General features: G+C 45.2%; 1 pseudogene; it reads right to left on the reverse strand.

The window, feature by feature from the left end:
• Positions 1-4,075: 4,075 nt before the first annotated feature.
• On the reverse strand, positions 4,076-13,018 carry LOC126913255 (uncharacterized; annotated as a pseudogene).
• Between the last annotated feature and the right edge of the window lie 2,165 nt (positions 13,019-15,183).

Below are 15,183 nucleotides of genomic sequence, written 5' to 3' on the forward strand. Positions count from 1 at the left end.
TCTCAGTGATGTAGTCATAGTGTTTTGGTGGCAATATTGTGAAGGCTATTTTAAATTATTTCACTATACTAACAGGCTGTGTGACCTGGCTTCAGGTTTGGCTGGGATTTGGGCAGAGCAAACCTGTTTATGTCTAGAATAGACTAAGTGTGGTCCTTATGTCTTGGTTCCTTAGTTACGTAACTTTCCACTGTGCAAAATGCGTGTGGAATTCTACCTTCTGTAAATAATGGCATAAGGTCCTGGGCTAAAGGAAGATGAGCTCTTTCATCTCCTTACTGTTTCAGACCAGTCAGCTCTACTCATTATGCAATACAAGGAATGTGTAGCATGGAAAATGCAATTTAACAAAGTTCAGGTAAGTCTGTTAATTATTATTAATATTTCGGTAGCCACAAGGAACTACTATGGTCATATTGGCTTTTATTTTATCTAACATAGCTCAGATAACTTCTCTGTGTCTTTCTTATTCTTTAAGTCATGTAAGCAAAGTCACACTATTTGAGGTGAGCATATCTCCATCTCCTTAGTTTGTTGCAGTGTTTATCCAAAACTTTCCTTTCTTCCCTGAAGTAATCAAAACCTCAATTGTTCAACATATAGGGATTTTAAGTAAGATTTTTTAAATAGATACTACATAATTCTGGGACTTCATTTTAGGTTTCAGAGTTCAGATGATGACAAATAATTAGAATAATTTAGAATTTTTCATTTCAACACTTTTTTCATATAACTTTAGGATTTGTAAAAATGTTTAGCATTGGCTTATGCTATTTTGATAATTCTGCTTCTCATCTTTATAGACAATGAAAACAGTTGTGTGTGAATATGTGAACAGTTGTGTGTGAATATGCGAAAACATATTCAAACACCTATGTGACGACATCTACATAGAAGTTGTGTCTAAGACCCATTGTGCTCAATATACCTGCAATCATCAGAGGGCTTTTCAGCTGACCAAATGTGGGTATGTGGGGTGAAATGAGCCCTCTCTGGACATCACTGATTAGATCTCCATTGATTGTGATGGAGTTTAGACACCTAGTGCACATGTAGATACCTAAACATAGGACTCAAAATCTGGAGCTGAATCCCTTTTACTGAGGCCTTAGAACTGCCTGCAGTTCTGCCTTAAGTCCTGTGGGTCATCTGTAAAATAGGGCAGGGGTATTTGTGGGAGTAGATGTGCTGGATGGATATCCACGTCTTTGCTTGAGTTTTGCTCCTCCTCTACAGAACATCTTGCTTTGGTGACATCTGGATGGATAGGAAAAATGTCTGTGTCAGGTTTACTGTTCTCTGTTGCTTTAGCATTACATCTTATGGCATTTGGAATCCTCCCTTCCCTGGGTAACCCATTCCAATGCCTAACTACACTTTCTGAGATGAAATGAGGACTTTGATCCCCCAGCCTCCATCTACGGGTTCAGGGAAATGAAAGACTTGGGAAGCCCGTCTACCAGTGCAGATGGAGGCAAAGTTGTTGAGTACCTCAGCCTTCTCCATGTCTGTTGTTACCAATTACTCAGATACAGAAATTAACTCCTAATATAAGAAATTAGACACCTATAATTGCTTACACACTACTATTTTCACCCCTCAGTCTATTTTCACAAATGTTAAAGGTGCATGGTGGCCCTCGGTGACTCCTCCTGTCACCCCAGCACAGCAGCCCAAAGGAAGCTGGGTCCTCTCTTGTGCTCTTCCTCGAGGCTCTGTGCAGAAGGGATGCCGCCTCTCGCACCACTGCTAGGGGTAGGGAAAGAAGCACTCACACAAGCCCTGAGAATTGGCAACAGAGTTCTTTATTGCCGGGACATCCCACAGGTAAGCCTGCGGGATGTCCGTGGTGTTTGGTGGCTCCAAGCTAATGCTTGGGATGGAGCTTGCGCGACGAGTAGGGAGCTCGCTGGGCACTCCTGCGATGCTGTTGGTGCACTCTGATGGCAGAAAGCGAAGACGTGCCGGGGTAGTCGCAGGTCTGCTCTGGCCGAGGTGGATCCATTTCCATCGGTTCCTCCACATCTTTTGGTGGATCCACCTCTGTGGGCTCCATGGTGTTGGGCAGAAGGACAAGCCAGTCCTTGCCCGGGACTGCCCAAACCGGATTCCTTCCATCAGGACTGTTTTCAGGCCAGGGTGCTGAACCAGGGGGACGTCCAGTTCCACCCCTAGGTCCCATGCCACTGTCCGGTTGATTTCCATCTGTGGGTTTGACATTGCCGTCTGCATTACGGCCATGGCTGGGTCCCACGCTGCGTCCTGGACTACGGGCACACCTCTGCTCCACCTGGCTGCCTGCCTGACGCTCCTGCCATTGTCCCATGCTGCCATTGCACCAACGGGAAGGCCCCGGCCCCCTGTCGCTGTATGGCTGAGGGGGCGGCCTGTTCCCCATGTCGTTGCAGTGCCAATGGTACCACCTGTAAGTGTCCGTGGGCTGTGCACCAGAGGTCTCTCGAGCACTGGTGTCTCTTGTGCCGCAGGCGCGATCCCTCTGCCCATGACACTTCTCATTCTCGTTAAGTGCCTTCCTGCTCGGTGCTTCCTTGGACTGCATCGCTGTCCTTTCACACCAAGGAGGCCTGCTGTTTGCCTTCCTGCTTCTGGACTTCTTCCTGCCACACTAGCTGGCTGTCAGAGTGCCTAGAAGCTCAGCGAATGGTGGGCCAGCTGCAGGGATCCTGTTTTATAGGGCCCGGAGCAAAGGCGGGGCAGTGGTGGCCACTGTGACCTCAGCAAGCCCCTGTGATGGAGTGGCCCACGCATGGCCAAAGGTGGCTGTATTGGGAGCGGCCTGGAAGATGCCCTCATGTGGAAGGAGGAGGAGGGTTGGGGGGGCTGAGGGTCCCTTTTCTGGGGCAGGCTCCCCCAGGCCATTTGTCTTGCCAGAGAGAAAGGCTGCCCCTCGGCCACAGGGACTGTCCTCCACCTCCCATCCTGTTTCCTGGGTTTATTTTTAACACTGTTTTTTAGGTAATTTCATTCTATTCTTTATGGAAAAGAACAGAAACAAGGTGCAACTTCAGCCCTAATTCCCATGTGCGCTTTGTGCTCTGAGTGAAGAATTTCTTCCTCACATCACATCTAATCTAAATCTCCATTTGTTCAAAGCCATTATTCCTTGTTCCATGGCTACACTCCCTGATAGAGTCCCTCTCCAGCTTTCTTTTAGGCCACTTTTATGGGTTAGCTTAGGTGGCAAAACTGCAGGACCTTGCAAATTTCAGCCTTATCTGCTTTGTTCCACATGACCTTTTCCAGCTCAGGCTCTAGCCTTTGATCAGTGTAACATAGAATCATAGAAACATTAAGGTTGGGAAACACCTCCAAGATCGTCTGGTCCAACCACCCCCCTACCACCAATGTGACCCACTAAACCATGTCCCTGTGCACCACATCCAACCTTTCCTTGGCTACTAAGATGGTGAAGGGCCTTGAGGGGAAGACGTATGAGGAGCGGCTGAGGTCACTTGGCCTGTCCAGCCTGGAAAAGAAGAGGCTGAGTGGAGACCTCATCGCGGCCTACGGCTTCCTCACGAGGGGGAGTGGAGGGGCAGGTGCCAATCTGTTCTCTTCAGTGACCAGCGATAGGACCCGAGGGAATGGTGTCAATCATTATGAACTTGATAGCTGCTTCTTAATTCTGGATTAATTTGAGACCCATAGATACCTAGATTTCCACCTTCAAAGTTGCTCAGAAACTTTTTTTGTGCTTAAACATACCTCAAACATACCTCATCCTCCCACAAAATAGATTGAGAGAGGTTTTATTTTTTATTTTTTATTATTATTATTTATTTATTTTTTGCTAAGGATATTTGCTCTAGGGAGATTTCTGAGCTGTGGGTCCTGCTGCAAAGACTGTTTATACATTTTGTATTAAGTGATAAGCACTTGGAAAATATTTCTTTTTAGGAGGAAGAGAAGGCTTTTCTCTATGATCTCATTATTAGATTATACACTTCTGTGCTTGCTTTCCTCTTTTCACACAGAATCACAGAATCGTCTAGGTTGGAAGAGACCTCCAAGATCATCTAGTCCAACCTCTGCCCTAACACTAACAAGTCCTCCACTAAACCATATCACTAAGGACTACATCTAAACGTCTTTTAAAGACCTCCAGGGATGGCGACTCAACCACCTCCCTGGGCAGCCCATTCCAATGCCTAACAACCCTTTCGGTAAAGAAGTTCTTCCTAATATCCAACATAAACCTCCCCTGGCGCAACTTTAGCCCATTCCCCCTCGTCCTGTCACCAGGCACATGGGAGAATAGACCAACCCCCACCTCTCTACAGCCTCCTTTAAGGTACCTATAGAGAGCGATGAGGTCTCCCCTGAGCCTCCTCTTCTCCAGGCTAAACAACCCCAGCTCCCTCAGCCGCTCCTCGTAAGACTTGTTCTCCAGACCCCTCACCAGCTTCGTTGCCCTTCTCTGGACTCTCTCGAGCACCTCCATGTCCTTCTTGTAGCGAGGGGCCCAAAACTGAACACAGTACTCAAGGTGCGGCCTCACCAGAGCCGAGTACAGGGGGACAATCACCTCCTTAGACCTGCTGGCCACACTGCTTCTTATGCAAGCCAGGATGCTGTTGGCCTTCTTGGCCACCTGAGCACACTGCTGGCTCATATTCAGCTGCCTATCAACCAGTACTCCCAGGTCCTTCTCGGCCAGGCAGCTTTCCAGCCACTCATCTCCCAGCCTGTAGCGCTGCTTGGGGTTGTGGCGCCCCAGGTGCAGGACCCGGCACTTGGCCTTGTTGAACTTCATGCAGTTGACCTCAGCCCATCGGTCCAGCCTATCCAGATCTTCCTGCAGAGCCTTCTTTCCCTCGAGCAGATCGACACACGCACCTAACTTGGTGTCATCTGCAAACTTACTGAGGGTGCACTCGATCCCCTCATCCAGGTCATCGATAAAGATATTAAAGAGGACCGGCCCCAGCACTGAGCCCTGGGGGACTCCACTAGTAACCGGCCTCCAACTGGATTTGGCTCCATTCACCACAACTCTTTGGGCCCGGCCATCCAGCCAGTTTTTAACCCAACGAAGCGTACGCCAGTCCAAGCCACGAGCAGCCAGTTTCTCGAGGAGAATGTTGTGGGAAACGGTGTCAAAAGCCTTACTGAAGTCAAGGTAGACCACATCCACAGCCTTTCCCTCATCCACCAAGCGCGTCACTTGGTCATAGAAGGAGATCAGGTTCGTCAAGCAGGACCTACCTTTCATAAACCCATGCTGACTGGGCCTGATCACCTGGTTGCCCTTCAAGTGCCTCGTGATGACATTCAAGATAATCTGCTCCATGAGCTTCCCTGGCACTGAGGTCAAACTAACAGGCCTATAGTTCCCCGGGTCTACCCTCCGGCCCTTCTTGTAGATGGGCGTCACATTTGCTAGCCGCCAGTCGACTGGGATCTCTCCTGATAGCCAGGACTGCCAATAAATGATGGAAAGCGGCTTGGCCAGCTCCTCCGCCAGTTCTCTCAGTACCCTCGGGTGGATCCCATCCAGCCCCATCGACTTGCTTACATCCAAGTGCTGTAGCAGGTTGCCAACCATTTCCTTGTGGATAGTGAGGGCCACATCCTGCTCCCCATCCCCTTCCACCAGCTCAGGGTACCAGGTATCCAGAGAACAACTGGTCTTGCCGCTAAAGACTGAGGCAAAGAAGGCATTGAGTACCTCAGCCTTTTCCTCATCTTTTGTAACTAAGTTTCCCCCCGCATCCAGTAAAGGATGGAGATTCTCCTTAGTCCTCCTTTTTGTGTTGATGTATTTGTAAAAACTTTTTTGTTATCTTTAACGGCAGTAGCCAGATTGAGCTCCAGATGAGCTTTGGCCTTTCTAATTTTATCCCTGCACAGCCTCGCAACATCCTTATAGTCCTCTTGAGTAGCCCGCCCTCTTTTCCAAAGATTATAAACCCTCCTTTTTCTCCTAAGCTCGAGCCACAACTCTCTGTTCAGCCAGGCCGGTCTAGTTCCGCGCCGGCTCGTCTTTGGGCACGTGGGGACAGACCGCTCCTGAGCCATTAAGATTTCCTTCTTGAAGAGTGCCCAGCCTTCCTGGACTCCTCTGCCCTTCAGAACCTCCTCCCAAGGGACTCGGCCAACCAGTGTCCTGAACAGCTCAAAGTCAGCCCTCCGGAAGTCCAAGACAGCGGTTTTACTGCTCCCCTTCCTGACTTCGCCAAGAATAGAGAACTGAACCATTTCGTGGTCACTCTGCCCAAGACAGCTCTCGACCACCACATCTCCCACCAGTCCGTCACTGTTTGTGAACAGAAGGTCTAGCGGGGCACCTCCCCTGGTAGGCTCACTAACCAGCTGCATCAGGAAGCTATCTTCCACGCTCTCCAGAAACCTCTTAGACGGCTTTCTCTGGGCTGTGTTGTGCTTCCAGGATATGTCTGGGAAGTTGAAGTCCCCCACGAGAACAAGCGCTGACGATTTCGCGGCTTCTGCCAGCTGCCTGTAGAACTCCTCATCCGTCTCCTCATCCTGGTTCGGCGGTCTATAACAGACCCCCACCAGGATGCTTGCCTTGTTGGCCTTCCCTCTGATCCTAACCCATAGGGACTCAACCTTATCATTCCCAGCCTCAAGTTCCTCAACATCTAAACACTCTCTAATATAGAGAGCCACACCACCACCCCTTCTGTGCTGCCTGTCCCTTCTGAAGAGCCTATAGCCAGACATTGCAGCACTCCAGTCATGAGAGTGGTCCCACCACGTTTCCGTGATGGCAACCAAGTCATAGCTTGCCTGCTGCACGATGGCTTCCAGCTCGTCCTGTTTGTTGCCCATGCTGCGTGCATTAGTGTAGATGCACTTCAGCTGGGCCATTGCCATCTTCCCCGGCTCTGCCATTGTTCCCCCTGGTACAGCTCCAACAGGCCTTCTTTCAGCCCCATCCCCCTTCTTTCCTAGTTTAAAGCCCTCTCAACGAGCCCTGCTAGCTCCTGGGCTAGGATCCATTTTCCCCTTAGAGATAGGGACCCGTCTGCGGCCATCAGGCCGGGTGCCGAGTAAAGCGCCCCATGGTCAAAAAACCCAAAATTTCTGTATTGGCACCAGCCTCTGAGCCACGTGTTAATCAGGTGGGCTTTCCATGTCCTCTCGGTACCCCTCCCTGCTACTGCAGGGATAGATGAAAACACCACCTGTATTCCCGCTCCAGCCACTAACCGTCCCAGTCCCCTAAAGTCCCGTTTGATAGCCTTCAGGCTTCTCTCTTCAATATCATCACTGCCAGCCTGGACTATCAAAAGAGGGTAGTAGTCAGAGGGGCGGACCAGGTTGGGAAGCTTCCTGGCAACATCCCTGACCCTGGCCCCAGGGAGGCAGCAGACTTCCCTACGGGTAGGGTCAGGTCGACAAATAGGGCCCTCCATTCCCCTGAGAAGGGAGTTGCCTACTACGATCACCCTTCTGTCTTTCTTGGTGGAGGCAGTCTTGAGGCGTGGGGTCGGCTTCCTCGCCCTAGGCATCCTCCTGGGTAGACTTTCTACCTCGTCCTCACCCACCGGCCTCTCAAGCTCCAGGGCCTCAAATCTGTTGCATAAGGGGACCTGGGAAGGTGGGGCCGGTAGGGGGGGGCGTTGCCTGAAAGGTCGAGCAGGGACCTGTATCCATTCCTCCTCAACTTCTAGGTCGCCACCCTCTGCCCGACAGCGACAGGGCAGGGGGTCCATCCCCATTTGGGGTGTCTCACCCCAGTACCTCTCCTTCAGGCCCTGCAGGGAGTCACTCCACCAGTCTATCTCCCGCTCACACTCCCTGATAGCCCTCAACCTCTCCACCTCCTCTTTGAGTTCTGCCACCAGGCGGACCAGGTCATCCACCTGCTCGCACCTCACACACACGGCACCTCTGCCTCCCTCAGATGGCAGCAACAGGCTCAGGCAGTCCCTGCACCCAGAGACCTGAACTGCCGCATTGTTGAGCAGGCGGCCAGTCTGGGTGGCCACAGACTTTCTAGTGAGAGTGCTCTGCCTAGTGAAGACCATCGCAATCCAGTTAGCAGTCGACAGCCGTTAAAGATGTTGTTCTTATGGGCGGGGGGAAACTCTGCCCTCTCCGCCCTGCTTGCGCGAACTGCCGCGCAAACCGCCGCGCCCACCCTTCTGACGCGCCACGCCCTGTTTGCCCGTCCTGGTCTCCGCGCTCCTGGTCGCTCGCGCTCCCTAGGGGCTGCTTTTGAACGGCCGGGGAGGGGGCGCTGCTGGCTCCGCCTATGCCTCGTCAGCCTCCCTCGCGGGGGCTGCCGGGTCCTGGCGGCTCCCTCGAGCGGCCTCGATGTCGGAAAAAAAGTCCTGCCTGTCCCGATCCCCCGCTCCGCTGCAGAACGTGTCTGCCCCGGAGCCGATCGCCTCGGGGCGATCATCCAACAAATCTTCAATTATCTCCTATAGATCCAACAAGTTTTACAGGAATAGCAGACTGCTTTCCAGAAGTTTTCACATACTTTAATGTTATGGTGAAATTAATCCCTTGGAGTAAAGGAAGGATTTGAACCTGCATCTGTCATCATCCTGAATGATTAACTGTTGTCTAAAATCAATATCTTTAACTTTATTTTCAAAGACAAAACTCACCTTTCCTGAACAGGGGTCAGGAGAAGGATCAGTGGAGTGTGGTACCTTTTCTTATCTCTGAGTCATCGAGAAGGGCAGGAGATCAGACTCAGTGTTGTCCTCACATTTTCATGTTGGCTAATTTAGGGGGTCACATCCTCAGCAAGCAGAGTTTGGTGGATCTCACTCAAAAGTGCCTAAATCTGCTTGTTTGGTGCACAGGGAACCAAGAGTCCTGGAGTCTGTGTTTTGGCTTCTACAAGTGGACCATTTGGTCAATTAAGGATACAGTGGTCAATGCCACAATAGTTAAGTTGGTGTTTTAGAGTTTTATGTATGTGTAAGTCTTGCCTTGAAAACAGTCTTTTTGAATTGGAATAATTAGTAAAGACAGTATTTTAAATGTAAATCTTATCCAAGGAGTTATGAACTCTTTTTCTTAGCATTGCTGGGAAAGTTCAGAATATGTTTCCAGATTTTTGTAGTTAAACATTACTTGTGTTGTTTTTTTTAAATCCCCATATAATTATTGCTTTTTAAATTCTAGAATGTTACTTTGCATGCAACTTCTAATATAAAAAGTCAATGGTAATAACAAATTACATTTATATGTTTATTCACACTCATGAACTTTTTATTTTGATATCAATGGAAATATGCTTGCTGATATATGTAAAACATGAAAATAAACTTGCTAAAAGAAATTTCTGCCATGCAGAAAAATCCAGAGTAATAATACTGCTTCAGAGGGTTTCACTGGGGAACTGTGTATACTGCATGAAGTTGTTGGAAGATTTCAAAGGGCTAGTAAAAATGATATTAGATAGACTGTAAGTTTCTATGAGGAGAAGCAGAGGAGAGATGAATTTCTTGTCTCAGTTTATGGATCTTAAATCCTGTAAAAATATTCTCTAAGAAATGTGATGTTTCTTAACAAAAAGTAAATGTTATATTTTAGGATTTTTTTTTGCTATTGTTTTCATTATTTTTTCAGGTGAAGTTGAATAAAATATGTGAAATGGGAATAAAGAGAGAAAATTGTTGATGTGCCCTTCAAATAACACTCTTGGAAATGCTAAGCATAAGACAGATCTGAGAGACCACTGAAACGAGCCAATATAAAAATCCAGTGCACCTCCTCACAGCCTTTATCTCTCTATCCTTCAGCATGCAGAGGAAGCACACTTCCCCACCATATCTACATTAATTTATGGAAGAAAATTTTAGAGGCTTGTATAAATCGTGGAAGCAGTGTCCTCACAACAGTTCTTGCAAAAGGGACCAGTAACAAAGCTGACTGAGAGTAATTACCTGCAGGCTTTCTATGGGCTATTCTTGTTACGCCTTTCCACAGTAATTGATATTGTAAGGTGAATTAATCTCTCCTTTGTTTTCCCAGTAAGTATCAATTAGTGTAAAAGAAAGTTCTCTGTTTGCCAGCTCATGACAGTAATTGTTGTTTCCTGCCCAATTTGTATGCTGTGGCAATGAATACTCAAAATGCTCCTTGAAACATTTGTGTACACTCTTACTGCAGGCAATGTGCCTTACTTCTTTTGAAATTGATTTGGAAAACTGCCTATTTTCTGTACCCGAGCACTACACTTTAGAGCTTGCACTTAACTGATGTAGACCGAAAGACAGAAGCAGGGCTAAAGACTAAGCAAAAATATAAACAACAGAAAAGGAAGATAAGTACTGGAAAACCTTGCATTCCATAAAGTGTCTAGTTTCAAGCTCTGTCTTTTCATATATACCAGACGCAGCCATAGGAATCCTTGCAAATAGTGAGGGATGCTGAACCTCAGTTTAGGTCATTGGGTGGTGAGGACTAGGAACAATCTCCTTGAGATGCAACACAGCTGAACTTGAGTTAATATAGGTAAAGTCATCAGTTTAGTCATGAAAGGGCAGTTTGAGCTAGGGTTTTAGATAATCACAAAATCACAAACCTGTTCTGAAATATAATGTTCCAGAATTCTATTTAGTTGTCATTTATCACTTGATGTTAAATATTTTGTCACTGTAGTGTTTTCTGGAATAGGAACTGGTACTTAGATTCAGCCCAGAAAGGAAAACTTCTTAATTGCTGAATTAGGAATTATCATTGTCCTTTTGCTTTGGCTAAATAAATGGTTAGTTGTACTAAGTAAAGTGGAGCACCTTCCAAAGGGAGAGAATTTTCACTTCATCTTTTCTCTCTGTCTTCCCCAAACTATCATCTACTCTGTAGGCACTCTGCTAAAAATTGTGCTTACATCTTTTTGATCTCACGAGAGATGTGAACGTAGGCCTTCCTGCTCCTGGGCAGGTGTTCTTCTCCTTGAGGGTCTCATACGGATGTATGAGGGAAGAAGCAGCAGCAGTGCTTTATGAGGTGCCATGGAGACAAGCACTTAACTGTGGGAAGAAGTCATGGATGTGATTTCAAACTGGAGGGAGGCTTCTCTCTGAAATGTAGGACAAGGGAACTTATGTCCCTAGTAGGACTGCTGATTTTGGTTATCAAATTAAAAGAAATTTTTGCAGACTCTAATTTTGCAGACTCTAATTTTTGCTCTAAAAAAAACCATGGATTTGAACACAGACCAACCTATCCTCTAGAGGTAAGTGTTGCCAGATAATAACACCATTGAAATAGAGTACCTTAAGCAGGAGGCTGATATAGTCTCCTGAGCTTCAGTTTAGATTTATGACGGAAAACGCAACACTTCTTTCTGAGCTTGCTTACTTGTATTTGTCCTTGTCATACCTTTGTCAAATGTTCAAGATTGCATCTTAAAAGGACTGTGTCTCTACATGATGTACGAAAGAAAACCACTTAGACTTCTCAACTTTTCTTTCATATTTTTTGCCTTGGAAAGCAAAACTATCTTGGGATGATCCTTCTTTTATTGGTGGCTTGCCAGCTCATGGGCTGAGGAAAGAGGTAAACTCCCTCACTAATCCATTATGAATGACGAACTTTATGATATGAGACTTTGCAGGAGGAAAAAGGTTTTTAAAAAGTGTTTTTTTTTTTTTTTTAAGGAAGTACAGGAGGAAAAAATTAAGAACATATAGCAATCTTTCTGGGTGCCACGTGGTATAGGAGTTCAGAGGAACATGAAGATGTATTATTCTATTCAATGTTCTACTAGATGGTTGTGTTGTGGATGTATGCAAATATGCATAGACTGTTCACTAAATTATTAATCCTCTTTATCAAATGCATACCAGAGTCAGCAAATTACACTTTGAGTCATAGTTTTCACATTCGTATAGGATGGATAATAGTACTACTTATAACAGGATGAAAGGCTGCAAGTCTGTCCTGTATTTATTTCTTTATTTATTTTTAAGAGACATAAAAATAAAAATTTGAAATAAATATTTGTTTCTGATTTTTTTTTGTTCTGTCTTTTCTATTTTCTGTTTATTTATAAGTAGCCTGCAGTTGCTAAATAGAGAGCATAGGAGATGAATCATTTCCAAAAAAACACAACAGTAGAAAGAAAACAACTTCAAGTGAAGCTTTCACACTTGTCTGTATAATAAGCACTTGTAATTTCTCATCAATTAGTGATTGCAGGAGCTATTTGAAGTAGGAGATGACATATAGAAAGATGACCTTTAATTTGTCACCAAAATTCTGGATGCTAGCAGCCACTGGCAATAGGAAGATGTACTGTAGGGTACATTAACATTTAAAGTGGAGGAAAAAAAATCATCACTATTTTGCCCTTTGCATTGTAAAATAATTGTTTATGGAAAGTATTTCAATTGCTTTAGAAAATCCTTTCTCTCTTTGATTTCTCTCTGAAGTGTGACTTTGATGTTGTCTTTGCTTGGAAGAATTAAGAGAGTGAAGAAATGTGTGCATTTCTGCCTGAGGTAAATGGTAGCACATATGGGGAACGCAATGGAAAGTTGCATGATGGATGACTAAGAACTATTGTAGCTGTATTTTTTTTTGTTTGTTTTCAATTCTTTTTTATGTGATTTGAAGTGATAGAAATTGTAGAATACTAGTATCTGTGCTAGCTTATTCTTGCCTGACTTGGGTATGCTAGTTTTAGCATCACATTCAGATAGCAAAACTTTTCCTTCTGTGGTGTCACTAGCTTTATGTTCTATAAATCATTTAATCAGAAAGAAGACTATGACACTAATTTGGCTGCAATATTACTAAAGTAATTCCGACATAATTCCACTGAAATCACCAGAGTTGTTCTAGACAACAAGAAATTGAGGAAAGACTTGTTGACAGCTATCTTTACCTGGGGGAACAGATTCTGTCTGGTATATGGATTTACTTATGGACTGGGGCTGCAAAGAGAAATGAGGACAGCAACGGGAAGCCCTTCAACCTACCCAGTGGTGCCTGAGGCCCCATCACCTTGTGCTGCAGCCATATCAGAGCCCAGTTCCGGTTTGGAAGGTAATACAGTAGCCATACTTGATGATATAGCTATCACAAGGTGATAGCAAGTGCTGCAGGAAGCCGAGGAGAGATACAATGGATGGCACTTTTTGTCAGAATCGTTACTGCACCAGTACTTCAGAAAGGGTATATATTCACTTGTTTTACTAAAAGAACACCTGTCCTAATAGGAAAGGAAAACAACTTCCCAACTTATGTGTTCATTAATGAGTCAGTGGATCCAGATGTAAAAGCAAACCTTAGACTTCTGGAATAAAGTGTTCCTGAATTGTTTTATTTCAATGAAACGTGCTGTCATTCCTCACTTCCTTTTGAAGTGTTTATAAAGTCAGATAATATCTTGGTTCTCTCTTGGAAGCTAGCACATTTTAGTGAGGAGCTGAAGCATCCATTACATCTTTTATGTATCTCAGAAGGGTATTATGAAATTCAATAAACATTTGAGAAGTGTTCTGCAATCCTCAAATGACATGTACAGTGGAAACACACAAAATGGTTATTACCCATTGAATACATAAATTTTCATGAGTATATATATCTTTTATCAAATTACTCTTGGATAAAATTATTCTTTTTTGATTAGAGGGCCACTTGAACTTGTTCAAGGGTACTGATCAAATACAGCTTTAGATGGTGTGAGTTTTTTTGCCCATTGGAATCACTCATAGTTGAAGGGAGAGTGATAAATCATTGCTCAAGACTTAATTTATATGAATATCTTCAAAATTCTCAGTCCTGCAACTTGTAGGAACCTATGAAATCCATGTGAAAATAAGCAAAAAGGAAAGGAAGTCTAAGAGTCAGGAACCATGATCCTGCCACTGTGAAGATTTCATCTGCCATGCATGGCTGTCTTTACAGCCCCTTCACCACTTCTTAGGCCAAGTGAAGTAGGTATAGTAATTAGAAGGTAAATTTAGAGTTCAGATCATCACCGTAAGTTTGCCCTTTGATATGTCAGATTGTGGGAGGATGGATTGCCAAAAGCCTTGAAGTTTCATTAGTCCTGGAATGAATCATTTGCACAGAAGAAAGGCTGAAGTCAGGCTGCCCTCTTTAAATGAATAAAGGCTTTTTTATTTACAAGTATGGCAAAGCTGGTTTCAGAGAACCCAATGATTTGTGCTTTCCAATAGCCCACTTGATCAGTCAGGTGGCCTTTCTGATGAAGCTCTCAAAACACAAGCACCCAAGACAGCATTGTACCATCAGAAGTGATTTGGGGTTAGAGCATAAGTACAAAATGAAATGTAAGCAAATGCGTACAGTCCTTCCACTGTAATGCAGAAGAGTTAATAGCAGCTGAGGATCTGGCTTTAGTAAATAACTCTGCGAGCTAGAGAGCTTATTTCTTCCCTCACAGGTCTTGCTAGGAAAGTGTAACTTTGTGCTTGAGTATCATAACAGAGCAGCAATTGTAACTTCTCTTACGACACCTGCTGTTATCCCAGCCCAGTCACAATGAGATTTCTTTCTTTCTAGGCACTGAAGAAAAAGTCTAGACCCTGAGGATGTATAAGAGGGTCAGAAAACAAAGCTACAGTGAGGAGAAGTGATAGCTAGTGAGAGTGGGAAGTATATTGAATTGTTTGTGAGAGGGATTTCTCCCTCCAGAGGAATCCTCTGTCTCTCTGTTGACTGTGTCCATGGTGGACTGCACTGGACATTGACATCCCTAACACAGGTGCCACTGTTAAGTGCCCAAATGTAAGCAAAATAAATGTAGACTTCAATTTCATTAAGTCCCAGAAATGAATCTGGCCAAGGATATCAAGGGCAAGAGGAAGGGCTTCTACAAATACTTCAATGACAAAAAGAAGACTAGGGAAAATGTGGACCCTCTTCTGACAGAAAAAAAGGAGATCTGTTTACTAGGGACAGTGAAAAAGCCAAGGTACTGAATGCCTTCTTTGCCTCAGCAAGACTGGCTTTCAGGAATCCCAGGTCCCAGAGGCCAGGCTGAGAGGCTTGAGCAAGGAAGATTTATCTTTGGTGGAAGATACAGATCAGGTCAGGGAATATTTGAACAAACTGGACAATCTCAGGGATTGTCCAGTTGACAATCTCAGCGACTGAAGGGAGTGAAACATCTCTCCTGTGTGGAGAGGCTGAGAGAACTGGGGCTGTTCAGCCTGGAGAAGAGAGAGCTTAGGGGGAGTCTTATCCATGTCTATAAAT

Source organism: Cygnus atratus, chromosome 3, assembly GCF_013377495.2.
Source record: "Cygnus atratus isolate AKBS03 ecotype Queensland, Australia chromosome 3, CAtr_DNAZoo_HiC_assembly, whole genome shotgun sequence".
Lineage (NCBI taxonomy): Eukaryota > Metazoa > Chordata > Aves > Anseriformes > Anatidae > Cygnus > Cygnus atratus.